The following is a 24,602-nucleotide window of genomic DNA, read 5'->3' as shown; positions in this document are numbered from 1 at the left end:
TGGTATTCTTCCTGCTCTCGCCTTCCCCACTGTTCCGGGTGCATCTTAGCTTAAGGGAAAGAAATCTTTCTAAACCCTTTTGAAAAATTGCTAAAGGATTTGTTTTTTCTGGCCTCTTATTTAAGGTGAGAAAACTGAAGTTGGCATGGAAGGCAAAACTTGGTTTGGCTCTGTTCCTTTCCACCCCTGTCACGTCCAGGTTTGGGACAAGATTCACTCTAAACCAGCTCATTCTGGTGTCAGGCATCACTCCATGTTTCCCAGATAAAAATAAGGGACAAAGCGGCCCTCAGGAAGTCATCACAAATGGTCATGAAAAAGCCTTTGAACAGCCCATTAGAACCCAAAGACCTTTGCATCTTGAAGGAAAAAAATGAAGTATATTGAAATAGTGAATTACTAATTTAAAATGAAGTTGAGGCCCAGCCAGAGTGGCTCAGTGGTTGAGCACCAACTTATGAAAGGGGAGGTCATGGTTCGATTCTGGTTGGGCCATATGCCTGGATTGTAGGCTCCATCCCCAGTGTGGGGCACGCAGGAGGCTCCTGATCAAGTTTCTCTCTCATCATTGATGTTTCTATCTCTCTCCCTCTCCCTTACTCTCTGAAATAAATAAAAATATTTTTAAAAATAAAAATGAAGTTGGTAAAGTTTCCATCAATAAGGGGAAATGACCTTGATATAATGTTAACTGGTGGGGTGTGTGGGGTGGCGGGGAGCAGGATACAAAACCAGAGCAGCTTATTTCAATGGTGTAAACCACATGTGTCAAACACAAGGCCCTCGGGCCAAATCCGTCCCGCCAGGCCTTGCAATGTGGCCCGCACCGCGCTGTCATCACTGCACTCCGCTGCGTTTCCATCACAATGACAGTTTATGACTGTTCAGTAAACCATTCGGCCCTCGATTTAGGCTGGATTTTAGATTTTGGCCCCTTCTCTGATTGAGTTCGACACCTGTAAACAATGTTATTTATATGGATAGACCCAGTTTTAACAGATGGAAGAAAATACAAACTGTGATCATCTGAGGGCTGTGAGATTGTAAATGATTGTGGTTTCCTTATTTATACTTTTCTGAATTTAAAAGAAAAAGAGAAAATTCCACATTGGGAGAGTAAAATGCTTTTAACCAGGGAGGAAAAAAAATATATTTTTAAGAGGAAGTGAGAAAAGGAGTAGGAGGAGCATGGCTGGAGATCTGGACATGTGTCTTTTACCAGATTCACAGTTTACATGTTATCCATCAACACTCCTGGAGGAAAATTTAGTTTGGCAAAAGAATAGTGCTGCCAAGAAAACATAAAGCTAGTTATACATTTACTGGTCATTGCCAAAGGTATGAAAAGAGCACCTAATTCCCTGTGTGATTCATAGAGAAACTATCTGTAACCAAAGCTTTCTGTCACATCCTCTGCCTTTTTTAAATTTGTTGAGTGTATTTAGATAAAGGTCCTCAGTTAGATGCATTAAACTCACTCATTTCCAAGAGTTTAGTGAGCACTCTGGGGACTTTATTTTTATCAATTTTTTTTTACTTTGATTCAGAAAAATAACACTTTAGGTACTAATTCAAGTGTCTCTTGTAGTAGAAACAGATGCTCCTTTGATGAAAGCAGAATTAAAAAAAAAAAGATCTTTGTAATAAAAGTCCTAATTTATGCTAAAAATATTTTTATAAATGGTGGAGGAAAGTATACATTTTGATAAATGTCCTTCCTGTCTACACTGAGATTGTGTTTTTCCATAGTTACAATCATAATGTATCTTAAAGACAGAACTTGTTTAATGGAGAATATCTGTAGAAAACAACTTGCCATCCTACTTGAAAATATAGCCTTAACAGTGTAATGACTTTTGCCTTGTTAAAAAAAAAAAAATGTTTTTACATTTCAAATATTATTTGTTTATTTCAACCCTTCCATTTTCATTTAGGGGCTTAAATAGGAAAAGAGGTTTCTCCAAAAATAACACCATATTATTATCTAGGTTAACCAAAGAAAATTCTATTTGGTCTACCTTAAGGGCCTCATTAATTCTAAGTGTCCCAATTCCTGCTACCCCTTTCCTTCCTTCCTTCCTTCCTTCCTTCCTTCCTTCCTTCCTTCCTTCCTTCCTTCCTTCCTTCTTTTTACAGATATTAAATGACTGTCATGTTGCCAACACCATTTTAGAAGTTTTGAGGCACACAAGTTAAAAACCAATTTTAACCCAAAGTAAGAGCTGAGAATCTATTCATGAAGATAAAGCACACAAATATCCTCTTCAGAGGAAACTTCCCTGAGCAGCAGACTCAGTTGCTGTAGGTATTCTAGGGAGAAGCTCAACAAAGACACTGTGATTGATACGTGACCAGCCACTGGTCGCGAAGGATGAAGAGGATTTTAGAGAGACAGATGGTATAAGAAAGGCCAAGGATACAGCAAAGGCAAAGGGGGTAACAAGGAGAAAGCTAGGGTTGTTTTTGAAACTGGCAGCAACCAAAATTCACTTTATAAAACAATTGCTTTTAATTGGGAAAAAGAAAGGGTCAGAGGCTTGTAAGTTTCAAAATTGTATAAAACAAACCTCTATTTCCTACACTACTTGGAAATTACTTTTACTGTTGTGAGTTTTAAACCTAAATATCACCTATTACATTGAGCTTTAGATTACCCCTCGTTTTTTTTTTCATACCACTACCTACATCAGCTTCTCACACATTCCCACCTAGAACCTAGCTAAGCAGCCATATTGAGCAACTCATTTTAAAATTAAGTTGCAATCAAGTGATTAAGTTATGTTCAATATTCATTCAAGTATGGCCAATTATGTTCTTTAGCTGATTATATTATATTCTGTTTACTTATAGATTTTCTCCTAAAAGACAAGTGCTCAATAGTGTCAAGTTTTAAATCTAATTTCCATAACAACAACAAAAAGTTAATTTACCATAGAATCATTCTATATAATAAAGATGTAACATGCAAATGGTCGTAGAGCTGCGAAGGGCTACAGGAGGGGGCAGGGCAGCAAGCTGTGAAGGAGGGGGAGGCGGGGAGTGGAGAGCAGGGCAGTGGGCGGAGATTGTACTAGTCTATGATAATAAACCAACCTGTGCTAGGGTTAATCCTCTAGATTTGTTCCACAACAAGACAGAAAGTTCTGAGGACCTTTGATCTTAAAATAAATAGACACATATAATTCTTCCCTGGCTCAACACTCTTCTATGTGTCTACTGGGTTTTCCACTTGAAGGTACTGTAGTCACTTCAAATTCAACATAAACAAAATTAGTTCCACCCATCCCCCAAATTCATATTCTTTTTTTAACTTATCCTTGTAAATATTACAAAACTTCATTCGTTGTGTGGAACCTGCTATATGAAGGCCCTGTGACCAAAGGGACAGAGCACAGGTTTCTGAGTTGGAAAATCTGGTTCAGGACCCTGCTCTGGGCCTTCTGAGCTTGGCAAGTAAGCCTTGATAACAGCACTACCCCCATACAAAAAGGGGCCAATAGCATTGATTCCCAATCCAACTCCTACTTATAGAAGTTGCATTGAAAATCAAATAGATAGTGGGATTAGATAAAATAGATTTGTGGAAGCATATAGAAGTCTTAAAAAAGCTATACAAGCATTAGCCAGTTTTATTGGTACTAATGGTAATATTTATGATCCTTCAAAATGTGAGTTTCATGTAAAGTGAAAACACATGTGTCGAGACGTGCTGCTAAACTGTCCAAGTAAACATTCGTACCATGGAGAAATGGTCAGAGCTAAGACCAGCCTCAGTCTTACTCATTCTTGGCTTGAGTATTTGCAGGGGGGTTGAAAACATAATATGCGATCTATCAGTAAGCTGATTAGGTCATACCAAAGGCTTGCATTGCTCCAACGTCCAAGATCTTCACATGGTTCACCATGGTGTTTTACCCTGACCACATTTTCAGCTATATTCCCCACAATTCTTCCTTTCACTTGCTTTCTGGTGGTTTGCCCAGTTATCACATTCCCAAAGTGTTTTCCCAAGCCAGTTGTCAGCAAACCGCGGCTCGAGAGCCACCTGCGACTCTTTGGCCCCTTGAGTGTGGCTCTTCCACAAAATACCACATGCGGGCATGCACGTACAGTGTGATTGAAACTCCATGTCCCATGCTCTCAAAAGAAATTTCAATCTCTGTACTGTTGATATTTGGCTCTGTTGACTAATGAGTTTGCCAACAACTGCCCTAGGAAATTAGCAGGAAATCAAGTAATTCCTAGGATCTTCTCCCCATAAGTGCTGGAGAATCCCTAGGGTTGCTTACTTTTGTCCACAAATTGAACCTGCTCTCTCGACGGCTGCTGCCTACTTGGAAAATGGGAATTCAGCTGCACATTTTCAAGAATGAGTTGACAGGCTAGAGGTTCTTGACCAACTCCACAAGGCTGGGAGGACTGCAGAAGCCTTCAGTTATATAGCTGGAAAGGTGGAGCCAGAGAGCTACACCCTCTGCCTGGGAACAGTTTCTGAACCCCAGCTATTAAGTATTGAGATCTTATGCAGACAAACCTTTTCTGGTGGCAAGCCTCACCCATATTGCCCTCACCTGCCTGTCTGACTTCAATCTGGACCACTCCAAGCCATCAATCTTGTTTTAAAAAGTAAACATCCAAAAATAAATAAACAAACAAACAAACAAACAAACATCCAAGGTGAGTTATTCCAGGTGGATTCCCCAATACCTTTTCCCACAGGATGTTCCTCTGCCCCTTAAAAATTATGGAAGAAGAGAGATGGAGGAGATTTGCTTAAACATCTAAAACCTGGAGAAGGAGATGTCATGAGGTTGCTGGCTTCATGCTTCTGGGTGGATGCTGATCATATTTTTGAAATAGAAAACACTGGGTGAGGACCAAGTTTGAGAGGTCAAAACATGGGTCAGGTTTAGGATTTGTGGTTGACTTTGAGATAACAATCTACACTAATAAAAGAGAAACATGCAAATTAACCATCACTCCCCTACACCCACCAGCCAATCAGGAAGGAATAAGCAAATTAAAAGGCCATAGATGGCGATTGCCCTTCTCCTCTAGGCATGGAGTGGCTGGGCGGGGCAGGACGCCTGCTATAAGAGGGGGGTGAAGGGATCTATAGGAGCAGCACTCCAGCCGCAGCGAAGACGAAGACTGCAGACTCCATAATCTGCAGAGAAGATAGCAGACACCAACCAGAGTCTGCAGCGAAGATGAAGGCAGCAGACTTCAGCAGGATCGAAGGACTGGGTCCCAGGTGCCAGAGGAAAACCGGTGCTGGAAGCCAAGGGAAGGAAGGCCTATTGTACGAATCTCTTCATGCAATGGGCCTCTAGTTAAATGTATAATAAAGAGGCTGACTAGGCAGTTGAATAGATGAATCTGTAGCATAGTGGAAAGGTCTGGGTTAGGGACATAAAATGATAGTCATGAGAGCCAAGAGTTTGGAAATGGTTGCAGAGTGAGAAGAGACCCTAGGAATTCCAGGATGATTAAAGGAGATGATGGCCATGGAACCAGGGAGGTAACAGGAAAACCAGGAGGTGGTTGTCCTAAGAAGCCAAAATGTTTCAAGAAGCAGGGAGTGCTGCCCTGGCTAGCATGGCTCAGTAATTAGAACATTAGCTGCGCACCAGAGGGTTGCAGGTTCAATCCCCACCCCTGGTGCATGTGGAAGGCAACCAGTCCATGTGTCTCTCTCACATCGATGTTTCTCTTCCCTCACCCCTTCATTGCCCCTCTCTCTTCATCCTCTCTCTCTCTCTAAAAATCAATGGGAAAAATATTCTCACTTGTTGAATGAGGAGAAGAAGAAGAAGAAGAAGAAGAAGAAGAAGAAGAAGAAGAAGAAGAAGAAGAAGAAGAAGAAGAACAACAGCAGGGAGTGCTGCCAAGCCATAAGTAACATAAAGTATGAAAAGTGTACATCAGTATGGAAACTACTGTACTTTAGTGAGAGAGATTTAGATGGTGTGATGGTGGGAGAGGAAAAGACATTGGAGAGAGTTGAGAACTGCATGGGAGAGGAAAAATTGGAGACAGTGAATGTGGACAAAGTTAGAATTGACTTCCTTTTGTGAAGCCTCATTTTTGTTCTTTTAAAAATAATCAGTGAAGCCGAAACAGGTTTGGCTCAGTGGATAGAGCGTCGGCCTGCGGACTGAAAGGTCCCAGGTTCCATTCCGGTCAAGGGCATGTACCTTGGTTGCGGGCACATCCCCAGTAGGGGGTGTGCAAGAGGCAGCTGGTCAATGTTTCTCTCTCTCATTGATGTTTCTAGCTCTCTATCCCTCTCCTTTCCTCTCTGTAAAAAAAAAAAAAAAAAAAAAAAAAAAAAAAAAAAAAAAAAAAAAAAAAATCAATAAAATATATTAAAAGAAAAATAATCAGTGAAGCCCTAACCAGTTTGGCTCAGTGGATAGAGCGTCAGCTTGTGGACTGAAGGGTCTTGGGTTCGATTCTGGCCAAGGGCACGTGCCTGGGTTGCCGGCTCCTCTCCAGCCTGGAGGGGGCTCATGCAGGAGGCAACCAATAGATGTGCTTTTCTCACATCAGTATTTCTCTCTGTCTTTCCCTCCTCCGCTCTCTAAAAATTAATGGGAAAATATCCTTGGGTGAGGATTAAACAATAACAAAATAATAATCAGTGAGGGAGGAAAAATCAATGAAGGAAGAATTTCAGGATACCAACAGGCAGAGGCCAGTATGAAGGAAATTTTTTCACTGCTTCTTTATTTTTCTACTTACAATAATCTATACTAACAATAGCCTAGGGCTGTCATGACCAGATGAACAGTCACCAGGAAGTGCATGGAGCACCCTGGGTCCTACCTCCATGGCCCACAGGCTTCTATCACAGCAAGGCTGGCAGCCTGGTGGATGGGGCGAGGCAGGCTCAGAGAGCAGGTGCTGGGGCCCACAGACAGACAGCAGGGCTTAGTGAGTGAGCAGGCCTTCAGACAGACAACAGGGCCTGGCTGCCAGGCACCGTGGCAAGTGAGAGAGCAGGCCCGAAGACAGCAGGGTCTGCCAGCCTCAGCATGCTGGCAGTCCCGCCTCTGCATCTGAGCTGCAGAGGAAACACCTTTTCTGACCGCTCATTGGCTAAGCTCCCCATACACTACTCACAATGTTCTTGGTAACTTGGGTAATAAGAAGGTGATTTTTAGATTCACTTGTTGATAGATATGTATTTGTTGTTCATAATTTTTATCTTTACCTTTTTCTTCTTCTTCCTCTTCTTAAAGAATACCTCTCATCATTTCATATAATACTGGTTTGGAGGTGATGAACTCCTTCCACTTTTTCTTACCCGTGAAGCTCTATCTGTCCTTCAATTCTGAATGATAGCTTTGCTGGGTAGAGTAATCTTGGTTGTAGGTTCTTGCTGTACATCACTTTGAATATTTCTTTCCACTCCCTTCTGGCCTGCATAGTTTCTGTAGAGAAATCAGCTGACAGTCGTATGAGTACTCCCTTGTAGGTAACTAACTGTTTTTCTTTTGCTGTTTTTAATATTCTCTCTTTATCTTTTGCTCTTGGCATTTTAATTATGATGTGTCTTGGTGTTGCCCTCTTTGGATTCCTTTTGTCTAGGGTTCTCAGGGGGGAAAGGGGTGTGGGTGGTGCAGGAAGAGACTGGACAAAAATCATACACCTATGGATGAGGACAGTGGGAGGGGTAAGGGCATGGGGTGGGGTGGGGAGAGGAGCTATGGGGAGAAAAAGAGGAACAGCTGTAATAATCTGAACAATAAAGATTGAAAAATATAAAAGAATCCAAGAAGGTGATCTAGGGTTTTTCCACCTCACTCCCAGAGGAAAAAAAAAAATAAAGGTTCAGTGCTGAAGGAGGGGCTAAGAAATATCATATCCTGCCCTAGCCAGTTTGGCTCAGTGGGTAAAACCTTAGCCTGCCAACCGCAGGGTCTGGGTTTGATTCTGGTCAAGGGCATGTACCTAGGGTGCAGGCTCCTCCCTGGCCGGGGCCCAGGTCAGGGCTCATGCAGGAGGCAACCAATCAAAGTGTTCCTCTCATATTGATATTTCTCTCTGTCTTTCCTTCTCTCTTCCACACTCTCTAAAAATCAATGGAAAAATATCCTCAGGTGAGGAAAGAAAGAAAGAAAGAAAGAAAGAAAGAAAGAAAGAAAGAAAGAAAGAAAGAAAGAGAGAGAGAGAGAGAGAGAGAGAGAGAGAGAGAGAGAGAGAGAGAGAGAGAGAGAGGAAGGAAGGAAGGAAGGAAGGAAGGAAGGAAGGAAGGAAGGAAGGAAGGAAGGAAGGAAGTTCATATCCTATGAAAGAGACATCTTAAAAATGTCTATAGAAAGTTATTTTTTTGTGGTGAAGGGACTAGACTCCATATTGATGAAAACACTTTGTTGTCTACAGCGGCTGGCAGTAGCAGCAGCAGCAGCAGCAGGTTGATGGGGGTGGTACCTTCCCCTGATCAGCCCGGTCACCTACTGCAGAGGGAGGCCAGACTGCAGTTTAGGCCTGCTCAGGCCTAAATCAATAGGTTATCCCCTGAGGGCCCCCAGATTGGAGAGGGTGCAGGTCAAGCTGAGGGACCCTGCTCCCATACACGAATTTCATGCAACAGGTCTCTAATCCTAATACATAAAAACCCTGGGTCTGTAATGACCATTAATGACCGCAGGCTTGACCCAACGTCAGGCTAGGGAGCTGAAGGAGCTGGAGCTGTGGGCCCCTGGCTGCCTATGGTAGCAGCTGGGAGGAGGGAGCTGTGGGACCAGTCATCAGCTTACTATGAGGTGAGAAATGGGAAGTCAGATATTTGAGGAGAATGGTGATGATACGACATAACCACACAGGAGAATCCCAGAATGAGTGAACAGGAAAAAGGTGACAGGATTGCTAGGTAGTATTTCAGGTCCTTCTGAGGTTGGTAATAATAAAATTAATTAGTAATAATAATAGTGACTAAAAATAAAACTTTATTTATGTTTTATATAAAGGAATTATGAAGGTAAAACTAGGGCTGGTATATGATTTCATTAAGGTTCGATCAAAACTACTACTTCTTACTTGAGCATCTTGACTTGCATGATCACTGAATGGTTCAAGATGGCCAACCCGCTGTACCAGAAGACAAGAAGGGGGCTCTTCTGCTAAATCCTATCTCTTTAAGCTTTCCTACACCAACCATCCCACATTCTCCCTCAGTTTGCTGGAACGAAGTCACATGACCACGCCTGCATACAAGGGAAGATGGGAAATGCAGTCTTTTATTCCTGGCAGCAATGTGTCCAACTTGGCATCAGGGTGCTATTACTGAAGACTAGAGGCCCAGCATGTGATATCACGCCAGACCCCAGACCCATCAATACATCTCCTGGTGACTGGTCATTTGGTCATCATAGCATTATGTGCTATGGCCACTAGCCTTTTATAATTAGATTATATATGCGAGCATGACATTGGTAGTCTCTACCACAGCGATCTGCCCTGCCGAGTGCTATTTGTTCTTCAATGGAGCATCTCAGGATGTGGCCATAGAGAAACCTGAGAGTTGATTTCACCAGAAGGGTTGGGGTTTTTTCAGATAAATGGTATAAAAGTGCTAAGAAGCTAGAGCCTAGAACTGCCTTGAGAGAGTGACTAAAATGAATTATGGATTGTAAAAAGGTTTGGGAGAAAAGTTAGAGCAGACGAAAGTTGATGAGTGCAGAGAGAATAGAGACAGTAATGATGTGGACAGCCTGATGCCATGGAGAAAGGGGCCTGTGATAGAAATTAAGCGGGTAAGTTTGAATAGTAGGAGGTCAGGGTGGAGTTGGGTTGTGGACAGACAGCTGCTAATCATCATTTTAAAGGAGGAGATGGGAGAACGACACTCTGACGCTCAAGTGAAGATCAGGGAGTGACAAGAATCCACCAAACCTGCTTCTTTCTCCTCTCCATCTACTTTCTACTTCTATGAGTCTGCATCTGTAGTGTTTTAAACTGAGGGTGTATTGGGCACATTGTATGCCTCACCTCATCCCCTCAGTCCACTTTAACTCCAACTATTGATATTTCTGCAACAGCCAGGTGTGACCTAACAACATAGCTCCTCACAGGCGAGACCTGATAACACTGTGTTTAAACTTCATCAGGAACCTCTCACATTCTCAGTGTTTCTCTGACCTTCTGGGCACTCACTCATATGCAAACCTGAAAGTGGGGAGGGGGGAGAGAGAAAGTCAATATCCAGGGGCCAATCCTTGACCACTGAAGACCGGGATCCGGTAAATAAGTGCTCCCTTTTATCTTATTCGGTGAACAATTCTTAAGCACATTCTACTTCGCTCTCCAGAAGATCCTAGCAGGACTAAGCCCCAAGTGCCCACAACAGTGACCAGCTTTATAAGATTTTTTTTAAATTTTAGCCGGGACCGGTTTGGCTCAGTGGATAGAGCGTCGGCCTGCAGACTGAAGGGTCCCGGGTTCGATTCCAGGCAAGGGCATGTACCTTGGTTGCGGGCACATCCCCAGTGGGGGGTGTGCAAGAGGCAGCTGATTGATGATTCTCTCTCATCGATGTTTCTGATTCTCTATCTCTCTCTTCCTCTCTGTGAAAAATCAATAAAATATATTTTTAAAAAATTTTATAACATGAAATTTACCACTTTAAAAGAATTTTACAGTGTATAATTCAGTGACATCTAGTACATTCAGTTGTTAAACCATCACCACTGGCCAGTTGCCAAACATTTTCATCACATAGCCACCCAAAAAAACTTGTACTCATGTAGCCATCACTCTTCATTTCTCCCTAACCCAACTCCTGGCAACTATGCATCTCTAAGAACTTGCCTATTCTAAATATTTCATATAAATGGAATAATACAATATGTATCCTTTTCTGGCTGGATTCTTTTACTTAGTATATGTTTTTGAAATTCATTCATGCTGAAGTGGGTATTATTCCTTGTTTGTTTGTTTAGTAAAACAAAAATTTATTAGTACCTCATTTCTTTTTATGGCAGAATAATATATCAAAATATGATAGTATATGGATATACCATGTTTTGTTTATCTATTCAACAGCTTATGAAAATTTAGGCTGTTTGCACCTTTAGCTATTGTGAATAGTATGCTATGACCGATAATACATTTTTAAATTAAATTTATTAGGGGGATATTGATTAATAGAATCAAGTGACTTTCAAATGTACATTTCCATGATATAAAATCTGTATATTGCCCTGTGTGCCCACCACCCAAAGTCAAACCATCTTCCGTCATCACATATTAGGCCCCTTTTGACCCCCACTACCCTCTTCCCACTGGTAACTACTGCACTGCCATCTGTGATAACACATTTTTATATTAGCACTTCCTCCTTTCCCATTAGTGTGAGAGATAGGATGGTATGAAAGAATTTGGAGCCCAACCTGAAGCGGGGATCAAACCTGTAACCCAGGTATGAGTCCTTGACTGGGAATCGAAGCCACAACCCTTTGGTGGTTGGGCCAGTGCTGTCCATTGAGCTACACCATCCAGGGCCCTTCACTCCTTTCAATCCTCATACATACCTGGCGAGGTAGGCCCTATTATCAAACCCATTTTACAGATGAGAAGACTGTGTTGGGTCCAGAGAGACTATGTGACTTACCTCAGGTCACCCAGTGGTGAATCCATGTTCTAAAATGTGTTCCCTTTCTACACCTCATGTTACTGCCCATGAAGGGTCTTGCCTTTCCCACTTTTTCTAAAAGGAAGGATGTTATTTCTCTACAAGGAGTAGGCAGTCTGATCTTTTTCTCTGGTTACTGGACATTCTGTAGCTGCCTGTGTACATTCCACACCAAGTTCCTGCAACTAGGTTTCACCCAAAGGCCCCTCTGATCTCTCTCTCTCTCTTTTTTTTTTTTTTTTTTTAATATATTTTTATTGATTTTTTACAGAGAGGAAGGGAGAGAGATAGAGAGCTAGAAACATTGATGAGAGAGAAACACCGACCGGCTGCCTCTTGCACACCTACAGGGGATGTGCCCGCAACCAATGTACATGCCCCTGACTGGAATCGAACCTGGGAACTTTCAGTCCGCAGACCAATGCTCTGCCACTGAACCAAACCGGTTTCAGCCCCCTCTAATCTCTTGACAAAGGATATGGAGCAGGAGCACGCTTCCCTGGTTTGCATCTGATGGTTCCATGGCTCCTAAACCCCTGTCACAGGCCCAAGGACTCCACCTAGGCTTGACAATTATCTGCTTGTTGTTTTGGGGAGGTTTAACATGTGGAATGAACTCAAGCAACTCCCTAGACAACTTTTAAACCACACGAAGAGCCATTATGCTAGGTGGTGGAAGGTTTATTTAGAACCTGACAGGAGAAACAAGTTAAGATCCCTCTGCATCAGTCTGTTGCAATGTTGATGATTGTTCTGGTTTGGATTCTCATTGGTTAGGAGAGACTTTGGGCATAAATCATTAAGGTGAGGTGTGGCTGTTCTCTAACCTAGGCAAGGGGCCAGGCCATTTAAGGATGGCTACGTGGCTAAGCCATTGTTTCAACACTTTCACCAGAGCCCTGACTGAGAGATGGTTTCATCTCCTGAGGGGAGTTGGCTTGGGATCAAATAAGAGCATCGCTACTTTTACAGGCACCTTGGTCTTCTCCTCTTGAGCCTCCCCTCCCCCCCAATTCATTATTTATGACCCCTTAAATATCTACAAATGAATCAATAAAATAGAGCTCTTGTGTAGTCAGCAAATCAAGATTGTCATTAGAGAGGGGGAAGGAGAATGGGAAGCCCCATTTTCTTGTAAACTCAACATCCTGGAAGAGAGCATCTAGACAGTGTTTAAGAATGAGACAAGATGCCCTAGCTGGTTTGGCTCAGTGGATAGAGTATCAGCCTGCAGACTGAGGGTCCTGGGTTCAATTCTGGCCAAGGGCACATGCCGGGGTTTCGAGCTCAGTCCCCTATGGGGGGGGGGGGGCATGCAGGAGGCAGCCAATTAATGATTCCCTCTCATTATATATATCTTTCTCCCTTCCTCTCTGAAATCAATAAGAATAAAAATAAAAATAAAAAAAGAGAGAGATGCAAATCAAAACAACAATGCGGTACCATCTCATACCTGTCAGAATGGCCAACATCAACAAATCAACTAACGACAAGTGTTGGCGAGGTTGTGGAGAAAAAGGAACTCTCGTGCACTGCTTGTGGGAATGTAGACTGGTGCAACCACTGTGGAGAACAGTATGGATCTTCCTCAAAAAACTGAAAATGGGCCGAAACCGGTTTGGCTCAGTGGTAGAGCGTCGGTCTGCGGACTGAAGGGTCCCGGGTTCGATTCCAATCAAGGGCATGTACATTGGTTGCGGGCGCATCCCCGGTAGGGGGTGTGCAAGAGGCAGCTGGTCGATGTTTCTCTCTCATTGACGTTTCTAGCTCTCTATCCCTCTCTCCTCCTCTCTGTAAAAAAAATCAATAAAATATATATATATATATTAAAAAAAAAAAAAAACCTGAAAATGGAACTCCCAATTGACCTAGAAATCCCACTCCTAGGAATATATCCCAAGAAGCTAGAAACACCAATCAGAAAGGATATATGCACCCCTATGTTCATAGCAGCACAATTTACAATAGCTAGGATTTTTAAACATCCTAGGTGCCCATCAGCAGATGATTGGATCCAAAAACTATGATACATCTACACAATGGAATATTATGCTGCCATAAAAAAGAAGAAGTTCTCATCATTTGCAGCAACCTGGATGGCATTGGAGAACATCATGCTGAGTGAAATAAGCCAGTCAATGAAAGAGAAATACCACATGACCTCACTTATTTATGGATGATAAAGAACATTATAAACTGAAGAACCAAAAGATAGATATAAAGACAGTAAAGCAACAAGCAGACTGTCAAATTACAGCGGGGAGGTTAGGGAGATCTGGGAGAGATAAGAGATCAACCTAAGGACTTATATACTTGCATATAAGTACAACCAATGGACACAAAACTCTGGGGAGGAAGGGCATGTATGGGAGGGGGGGCAATGGTATATGTACAAAGATAACAATTTAATTTAAAAAACATAAAAAAATAAAATAAAAGAAAGAAAGAAAGAAAGAAAGAAAGAAAGAAAGAAAGAAAGAAAGAAAGAAAGAACGAACGAACGAACGAGACAAGGTGTTCTGGGATGCCCTGTGACTTCAGCAACTCCTCAGGGCTGGGGCAGGTGAGGTACTGAGTGTAACCATTAATCAAAGTCCCAAGGTTCAAAACAACAGCTCTTTCTACTAATGGAAGAGAAGTACTCACAGTCCCCTTACAATGACACTTACCTGTGGTCTCATGAAGGAGTAAAAAAAATGCTCCCCAGTGGGGCCTACTATCAGGACAGACATTATTTCCTCTATGTGAGTATAGCGCAGGATCTGAAGTTTTGCTCTCACTCTTAATGTTTAACCTATAACAAATAAGATTATAGTATGAAATGAGAAGCTGAAAAAGGAGTCTAATTTCTAAGGCACTTGATATACTAGTAAAAGTAGTAGAATTTCTGGATGAGAGAATTACTTCCGGGTTAACACATTTCCCAGCACTCGTCCCCAGACTTGGCCATCCCAATTAGTTTTCAAGTTAGGATGTCTAGGCTGAGCACTGAGCACCTGGGCAGCTGACTGCACTACATCAGCCCCAGGAAATACCACACGTTTCCATCATGGTTTCAGGCTTGGTCAGTTGTCCTGGTCAAAGGACCCTGGTTCCCTTCAATGGCATGTGTTCAGCTGCTGCCCATTGCCTTGGTTATTTGACTTCATTGTGGCATGAAATCATTAGCCTGTAAAAGGAGTAGAGACAGGAAAGGGTTATGTAAGGTTTAGGTCTCAAAGTCAACAGAAATGAGTTTCAGGTTGCTGGGCTGACGATGCAGAGAAGGGAGTTCTGGCATTTCTGGGGCAGGGTCCACACTGCCAGTATGGCCAGTCTGACCAGCAGCACCCTCTCAGAGGAATTTCCCGCAAGTGCCAGCTTAATAGTTCCAATTTGGGTCTGTACAGCGTCAAGGCATTTTGTCATGGCACTTAGTTTTTCTTACAAGGCAGATTAGTGAAGTGTTGTGGGATTCTGCCCAAGACTCAGAGCTACCATGAGACTGGATTACTACAGGATTCTCAAACCTGAGTTTAAATCCTGGCTCTACGATTACCCTGTGCCCATGAACAAATTACATCCCTTCTCTAAGACTCAGTTTCCTCATCTTCTAAGGTAACAAAATAATAATATACCTCTACAGGTTGTGAGAGTGTCAGGAGATAGAGTTTGAAAGCATGTGGCCCAGTTCTGGGCACAAAGTAGGCGCTCAATAAATAGAAGAGATTATGACTATTTTAAAAGCATATATATGCTCAAGTAGGGCCCTTCTCTTTTCTCAGCATTCCTTATTTGCGCTAAAGAAGCTCTTAGCTAGGACCACAGAGGTTGACCAGTTGGTAATGAACTTCATTACCTGTCATCTCATTTCATTTCTGGGTAGTTCACTCACTGTCTCTAAAGGGCTTACCTATGGTGATTATCTCAGCACATGACTCAGGTTTTGGGGTAATGAAGGTGGCAGGATTATGACTTGTTGACACCTTACTTGATATAATAAATACTGAAGGGTGAAGGTGTTGATTGAGAACCACAAGGCTGGGTCCAGCATCTGGAAATACTAGTAGCTGAGCCTCACAGAGAACTTGAGTTACCACAAAATTTTCTGCTGAATGCAGAACAATGATGATAACTTAATTCTCTAGATTTCTAAGTTCACCTGTCACTTGACTGAGTGAATGTCCCCAATATCAGGGAGATAAAATATTATTTTTTTTAAAAAAAGTTGTTTATCACAATGTAAATGCAACAGAGAGGATATAAGTTAACAAATGTCTGTCATTAAATTCAAAAATTAGCTTCCCTATCTCCTTCTCATTAATTAAAAGCTTAAATGTATAAATTGGGCCTAAAAAACTCACTGTGTTCCATTAAATCCCACCCTAACCCTCAAGAAACTATGTGTCTGCCATATTGACACACCCAACATATCCTAAACTCAATTCATTATTCCCCTTAAACTGCCTCTCCTTCCCAACTACCCTTTTGTCAATGTCTTTACAGTCTTCTAGGGAATCCTTTAAAAATGTAAGTCAAGCTCTGGCTGGCTTGGCTCAGTGGATACAGTGTCGACCTGTGGACTGAGGGGTTCTGGGTTTGATTCCAGTCAAGAGCACATGCCCAGGTTTTGGGCTCAATCCCTGGTAGGAGATAGCCAATCAATGATTCTCTCATCATTGATGTTTCTGTCTCTCTCTCCCACTCCCTTCCTCTCTGAAATAAATAAAAAATATTTTTTAAATGTAAGTCAAATAATATATTTATACACTGCAATATTCAGATTTTCATATGAGTGAGAACCCATACATAGAGATCTTGGTGTGATCTCTGATTCTTCAACCACCTTTCCTCTCTGTTCAGGAGTCACTTGGTCCTGTTGCTGCATCATGGTCATACAGACTGGCTAAGATCCTGAGTTCCATCGGTAGACCCTCCTGGCTTTATCATTTGCAGCTGTGCAACATTAATCCTGTTACTTAACCTCTCTGTGCCTTAATTGCCTCATATTTTAAATATGAAAAATAACAGTTAATTCATCATAGAGTTGCTGTGATAGTTAAGTGGGATAATGTGCCAGCAATTAGTAAGTCCTTGATACAGTCCTGTTACCAATTTTATTATTATTATTACAAATAATCTAGGATGTGTTCCTTCCTCTCTATTTTATTGTAGTTGCTCCATTTTAAGGTCTTATATTTTTTGTTCTGGGCTACAGATATTGATGTTTAATTTTGTCCTGCTTCCAGATTTCCCTCGTTACCCCGTCCTAGAGATCTGCCAAACTGACCTTCCTTGCCTACATCTATTAGAATGTTTTTACCACCCTTCATTGGCCCTCTCTTCAGTCTTGAGGAGGTGAAGGTGAGAAAGTAGAAGATACCCATACCTCAAGTTTTGCCATACTCTCTCTTTCTCTCCCTTACTAGACCACATGGCTTTCAGCTCCCTTTTCGTCTTTTATGTTCTTCTTTTATGTCTATCATCTTATTTTGTATTCCAGTGTCATGACATAAAGTTAAAGGCTAAATGACCTAAGGGAATATTGAAAGGGTCTGAGAAAGTTCTGTCTCCAAGAGGTTTAACACCCAGAATGAGAGATCCTTGTTCAGTTTCTTTATAGAGTGCCAGGTGTTGGAAATACAACAATAAATAAGATACTATCCCTGCTCGTAAGAAGCTTCAAAGTTAAGTGAGAAGACAGACTAGAAAACAGATTATAACACAAGTGAAATATGGATAGTATTTACAATGTTCTATGGCAATACAGAAGGACAATCCATACCATCCTGAAAAGGGGCTGAGGGCATGGTGGATTAGAATCAGGGAATGCTTCCCAAAGATAAGCTTTGAACATCAAAAGTAGGAGTTGTATTATCAAGGTTGGGAGGGTGTGAGAATAAGGCAAGAGGGACAGTGTCAAAAATCCAGCTGTGAGTCCAAGCGGGGCAAGCGAGCTGAGGGATTATGTAGTCGAGCCTTGGGGAGCAGTAGAGCTTGCAGCGTGGCTGACCAATTGATGAGCAGATTGTAGAATTCAAAGAAGCTTTTTCACTGTGTGATAAAGATGGTGATAGAACTATAACAACAAAGGAATTGGGAATTGTAACGAGGTCTCTTGGGCAGAATGCCACAGAAGCAGAGTTACAGGACGTGATTAGTGAAGTGGATGCTGATGGTAACGGCACAACTGACGTCCCAGAATTTCTGACAATGAAATTTACCTCATATCCATTCCAAGTTGTGTATTTGTTTTCCAATTAAAAAAATTTAACCATATCCCTACCCAAAAAAGAGTCCCAACTGGGAGAGCACTGCAAGTAAAGAAATGGAGGCATGAGACAGTATCGTGTGCTTTAGGACCTATTGTACAGCTTCATTTAAATGGGCTATCAACTAAGGGGATGAGGATCTGAGCTTTAGAAAAAAGCTGCTAATGAAGTATGTTAACACAGTATGTATAATAAATATTAATATAGAAAGAAATAAAAATTGGGGGGGGGGGAGACAATGGGTCTGAATGAAAGTGGCTCTGGGAGGGGCTCTGGAAGCCAGGAGAAGCTAACCTTGAGCTATCTCACAGAGAATTTGCCTCTCTTATTCTTTTATTTTCAATGTATTTTTTATTGTTGACAGTATTACAGATTTCTCCCATACCCCTTCTTCATTCTTTTTATATTGATTTTTTTTTTGAGAGAGAGAGAGAGAGAGAGGGAGAGAGAGAGAAGGAAGGGAGGAAGGGAGGGAGAGAGAGAGACAGAGAGAGAGAAGAAACATTGATGAGTTGCCTACCACACATGCTCTGACTAGGGATCAAACCCACAACCTAGGTAAGTGGTCTGACTAGAAATTGAACCTAGCGGCTTTTGATGCCCGGGATAAGGCTCCAACCAACTGAGCCACAGCAGCCAGGGCCCCTCTTATTCTTCAAGCTACAGTTTCCAGTTCAGCAATTTTTCTTTGCTAGTTCTATTCCTGTATTTGGTCTGGTTATTTACAGAAGGGGGGGAAAAACTGAGTGAATGTGGAGGCTGAGGAGGGAGGTTATAAAATAGATACTATTTGAATAAGTAGCTCTCCATTTGGATGCTTAATAGATTCCCAAAGTCAACACATCCAACCTGAAACTTCTTTTTTCTTTTTTTTTTAAATATATTTTATTGATTTTGTACAGAGAGGAAGGGAGAGAGATAGTTAGAAACATCGATGAGAGAGAGTCATCGATCAGCTGCCTCTTGCACACCCCCTACTGGGGATATGCCTGCAACCAAGGTACATGCCCTTGACCAGAATTGAACCCGGGACCCTTCAGTCCCCAAGCCGATGCTCTATCCATTGAGCCAAACCGGTTTCGGCCCAACCTGAAACTTCTGATCCATGCCCACAAATCTGCACCACTCATAGTCTCCTCCAACTCAATTGATGGCAACTCCAACTTTCCAGTTACTTAGGTCTGAAATCTTGAAGTCCTCCTCTCCTCTCCTTTTCTCCTCTCCTCTCCTCTCCTCTCCTTCTCTCTCTCTCTCTCTCTCTCTCTCTCTCTCTCTCTCTCTCTCTCTCTCTCTCTCTCTCTCTTTCTCTCTCTCTTCCTGGATATTCTGTTGGCTCTTCCTTCAGAATATACCCGAAATCCCACCATTTTTCACCTTTCTAGTTGAATCTACATCATTTCTCACCTTGATTACTGCAGCAGCCTTCCAACAAGTCTCCCTGCTTTAACTCTTGACCTCCTCCTTTCTTCTCACTCTGTCCAGAGGGTTCTTTTTAAAAAGCAAGTCAAACCATTTTAAAAAATATATTTTATTGATTTTTCACAGAGAGGAAGGGAGAGGAATAGATAGCCAGAAACATCGATGAGAAAGAATCATCGACCAGCCGCCTCCTTCACACCCCCTACGGGGGATGTGCCCGCAACCAGTGCACATGCCCTTGACCGGAATCGAACCCGGGAACCTTCAGTCCGCAGGCCAACGCTCTATTGGCTGAGCCAAACTGGTTTCGGTGTCAAACCATTTTTAACCCAGATTAAAATCTATTTTTAATTACAATGAATTGCTTTAGGAGCTTTGCTCTTGCATTTTTTCTGCCTGAAAAACTTTCCCCCCAATAATCTAGTTAGCTAACTCTGTCACCTCAAGTCTTTGCTAAAGTGTCACTGCTCAGTGAGAGTGACCCTATCAACCTTATTTAATATTATAACCTGTTCCTCCATCCCATACACTTCTTATCCTCCTTATTCTACTCTACTTTTTCTTTTTCCCACAGTCTATGTCACTTCTAACATAATATACTAGTTATATTATGCATATTAAAAGAGGATTAGAGGAAATAATTTAATATTGCTATTTGACCTTTCTCTATAATAGAAGTGTCAGAGATGAAAGAAAATTAGTAAAATGTATATGAAAACCTTCCTTCTGTCAGAATCTGGGGCTCACCACGGGACCCAGAGTCAAGACCCCGCCCACCCACATGCACCTCAAAATCGCTTGAGACCCAGACCCTGCCGCCTCCCCCCCCCCACCCTCCTTGGGCTAGATCCACCCCCTTGGGCTAGATCCACCCTTGTCAAGCCCTGCTGGGCAGGGGGCGTAGCCTCAGATCCCCTGGCTCAGCATTAGTTCGGGGGCTGTGGCCTGAGGTCCCTGTCAAGCCCCGCCGTGGGGAGTGGGGGAGAGCGCGCAGCCTCAGGTCCCTGGGCCCAGCACTGGGAGGGGGTTGCAACCTCAAGTCCCCTGTCAAGCTCCGCTGGGCAGAGGCGAGGCCTGAGTTCCCTCGACCCAGCTTTGGGGGTGCACCTTGAGGTCCCCCATCAAGCCCCGCTGGGTGGGGGGCACGCCCTGAGGGCCCCTGTCAAGCCCAGTCATGTAGGGGGGAGCAGCTTGAGGGTCCCTGGCCAGTGTAGGGGGTGGGGGCGTGGCCTGAAGTCCCCTGTCAAGCCCCACCTGGTGGGAGGTGTGGCCTGAGGTCCCCTAGCCCAGCACCAGGATGGGAAGCACACCTTGAGGTCCCCCGTCAAGCCCTGCTTGGTGGGGGGCATGGTCTCATGTCCCCTTACCTGGTACTGGGGCGGGGGGTGCATTCTGAGGTCCCCCAGCCTGACGCCAGGGTGGGGGGGTGCAGTCTGAAGTCCCCTGTCAAGCCCTGCCGAGTGGGGGTGTGGTCTGAGGTCCCCTGTCAAGCCTCATTGGGGTGGGGAGGGTGTAGCCTCGGGTCCCTGCTGATTGATTGTTTAGGCTCCTTATGGGAATTTGGCTTCAGCTGTGGGAGCAGCCATCTTTGTGATGGAGTGATGGTTAATTAGCATATTCCCTCTTTATTAGATAGGATAATGTATTTATTATCTTTATAGTTTATTTTCTTGTTTCCCCCTACTAGGCTGCAAATTCTACAAGGGATTATTTAGATCACTGATATATCCTGCTTAGAACACTTAAATGTTGAATGAATGAACAGACAAATGAAAAGTGGACATTATCCATTGAAAGCTCCAATTTTTATTATTCAGATTTCCCTTTCTTAACATGTCTCAGAAGCTAGTGTTGAGAAATAGAGGAATGAGTTGCATGCATCTTAATTCTAGGGACTGGATGACAAAGGAAAACAAGTCTCCTTATGGCATGGGCCCTGGATAGAGGAAAGGTGAATCTTTTAAAATTTTAATGTATTTTGTTTTTGTCCTTAAATTTTAAATGAATAAAGTTATCAGACTTTTTCCTGAATTTTGTTTGTATATATGTGCTCTTTAAGGCCTTTTCCACCACTAAGATTATAACATGTTCTTTTATACTTATTCTGATGCTCATAAAATTTAGTTTTGTTTTCCTTATTAAGTTTAGGTCTGATCTTTAATACATCTAGAATTTAGGCTTGCATTTGTGAGAATTAGGGAGCAAACATCACTTTTCACAAATGATTAGCCAGGTGGTGATCCCAAATCATATACCAAATAGGCCAGCCTTACTCTACTAGTTTAAAATGTCACCTCACCATATAGTCTGTTCTTGAATTCTTTATTCCTTCAATCTATTTGTCTATTTTGGTACTAATATCAACCTATTTTTAATTACTATGGCTTTACACTATATTTTTATTTTCTCGTGGTAATCTCTGATCTTATTACAATTCCCTATTTATTACTAATTTTACCAAACATATAGCCATTCATGTGACATTTTTTAACATTTACTATGTGTCATGCGCTGGAAATAAAAATACGCTGGCTGGATTCAATTGTCCAAATATAAATTCAGTGGATTGAGGTCTAGACTGTGCTATGTGTACTGTATTACAATTTTTATTTAGATTTTATTTTTCAATTACAATTTACATTTACTATTATTTTGTACTAGTTTTAGGTGAACAGAATAGTGGTTAGACAATCATATACTTTACAAAGTGTTCCCCCAGGTATTTCCAGTACCCACCTGGTACCATACACAGTTATTATAATATACCAACTATATTCTCTATGCTGTACTTTACATACCTGTTACTATTTTGTAACTACCAATTTGTACTCCTTAACCTCTTCACATCTTTCACCCAATCCCCCAACTCCCCATCCCTCTGGCATCCACCAGTCTCTTCTCTGTGTCTATATAAATTCTGGTTTTATAATTGAGTGGGGGGTTTTGAGATGTGGTGATAGCAAAGGTATTTTTCCTCTTAAGTATTGGTTATGTTGCTGATATATTTATAAATAAGAAAGATCAGCTGAAACCGGTTTGGCTCAGCGGATAGAGTGTCGGCCTGTGGACTGAAAGGTCCTGGGTTTGATTCTGGTCAAGGATATGTACCTTGGTTGCGGGCACATCCCCAGTGGAGGGTGTGCAAGAGGCAGCTGATCGATGATTCTCTCATTGATGTTCTAATTGATAACTCTCTATCCCTCTCCCTTCCTCTCTGTAAAATATCAATAAAATGTATTTTTTTTAAAAATCATCTTTGCTAACTTTTTCTGAAATAGTAAGCTAAATATGAATCAGAGGTTGAGGCTCTAATGAAAAGTTTAAAAATGTGGACAAAGGCTAGGAAATGAGAAAAGCAGGATATGATGTAATATCCTAAAAATCATTCTTATATCAATTTATTTCTTAGCCTTAGTCTGCCAATTAGGTGGCAAATGACTTTTCATGTAAATATTAGGGCAAGGTCTTTCTTCTCCCTCTATTAAACTTATTTTAATAAGTCATGCCTAGTGAACCATCACATTCTAGAAAGATCTTGTATATATGTCCTCATGAGCACATTTAATTGCATGTTCCCACTCCCTCATATTAACCTTTTGGCAAAGTTAGCTCATTTCATTTCCAAAACATATGGGGTAATCATGGCCCAATGTTGAGCAAAAGGTAATGAGGATCAGCGGGAAATTACAATCAGGGGAAAGATTCAGGTGTAATCTGCAACACTAGGAGTAACAATGGGAAGTCTACGACCTTAACTCAGGTCAAAGCAGTTGAATTAAAAATATTTTTATTGATTTCAAAGAGAGAGGCAGGGAGAGGGAGGGAGGGAGGGAGAGAGAGGGGGGAGAGGGAGAGAGAAGAGGAGGAGGAGGAGGAGGAGGAGGAGGAGGAGGAGGAGGAGGAGGAGGAGGAGGAGGGAAGAAGGAGGAGGAGGGGGAGGGAAAGAAAGGAGGAGGAGGAGGAGGAGGAGGAGGAAGAGAGAAGAAGAGAGAGCAAGAGAAACATAGACCAGCTGCTTCTTGCACACACTCTACGGGAGATTGAGCCTACAATCCAGGCATATGCCCGACCAGGAATTGAACCAGAGACCTTATTGTGCATGGGACCACGTTCAATCAACTGAGCCACACCAGTCAGGGCAAAACAGTTGAGTTTTAAAAACTCTTAAATAGGGGTCTTTAAAACTTTAATACTCACCCCCCTCCACACACGCACAGTAAAGGACTTTTGACAAATATTCAAATGTAATGTATTTGAGTGTCAAATTGGACCTTCATCCAACAAGAATTTATTGAGCATCTACCATGACAGGGATAGAGAAGTGAACTAGATACACAATTCTTTCCCTCTGTCAAGAAACTGCCCCTTCTCAACCAAGTGCTTTATGTCATTGTCCAAGAAAAAATAATCAGCCTTATTACTGTGGAATGACAGAACTGTTTACATAACTATTGATATCCAAGGAACGCTTTACTCTAAAGCTGATTATAAGTTTCATAATTTCTACCCTACATATAATCTCCTTCTCTTTTAAACATCTAGTCCAAATGTGATTATTCAGGATTCATGACCTACTTTGCCAGCCTAATGCTATTTTATATCCCTTTCTTCATGACTGTAGTCAAAAACCTTAGTTTAGTTTTAATATGACATTAGGCATTATTGGTTCCCATGATTTAAGAATTTGCCTTAGAATTAGTTCTTCTATTATTGACCAGATTCGGCAAAGAGCACAGGCTTCTTTAGCACAGTGGGTGGCTACATTTGGGGCTACCATATGGGAGTATTTTCCAGGAGGTGTCATTTAGGTGTCTCAAAGTAGGTATGGGCTATTTCAGGTTAAGTTTGGGATCACAAAATGGACATGGAATAAACCAAGACTTTCAAGATCTGAGATCACTGAAAAAGAAGGCCAAGACGGTGCCTGGCCAGTGGAATACATGTCACATGTCATCTTCCTAACATCACTAAGGAGGATTAAATCTGTAGAAAAACAAAAAATGGACATTTGGTGGTAAAATTCTAAAAGCACACAAGGAAATAGCAACACTGACCTTTGAAGAACATATTTCAAAAGTTTTTCTTAACCCGTCTTCATATCCTTACTATTATGATACTGTTTTTGAGACCCTGAGAGTAAAGTCAACATAATAAAATTCTCTTATTTTTTCTGGTCTAAAAAGAAGTACAACCCTGGCCAGTGTGGCCCAGTTGGTTAGAACATCATCCTGTACACCGAAAGGTCTCAGGTTTGATTCCCAGTCAGGGCACCAATTCAATGTTTCTCTCTCACC

The sequence above is a fragment of the Pipistrellus kuhlii genome, unplaced genomic scaffold (assembly GCF_014108245.1).
Source record: "Pipistrellus kuhlii isolate mPipKuh1 unplaced genomic scaffold, mPipKuh1.p scaffold_m20_p_1, whole genome shotgun sequence".
Classification (NCBI taxonomy): domain Eukaryota; kingdom Metazoa; phylum Chordata; class Mammalia; order Chiroptera; family Vespertilionidae; genus Pipistrellus; species Pipistrellus kuhlii.
The sequence above is the reverse complement of the archived record's forward strand: the minus strand, read 5'-3'. Positions refer to the sequence as shown.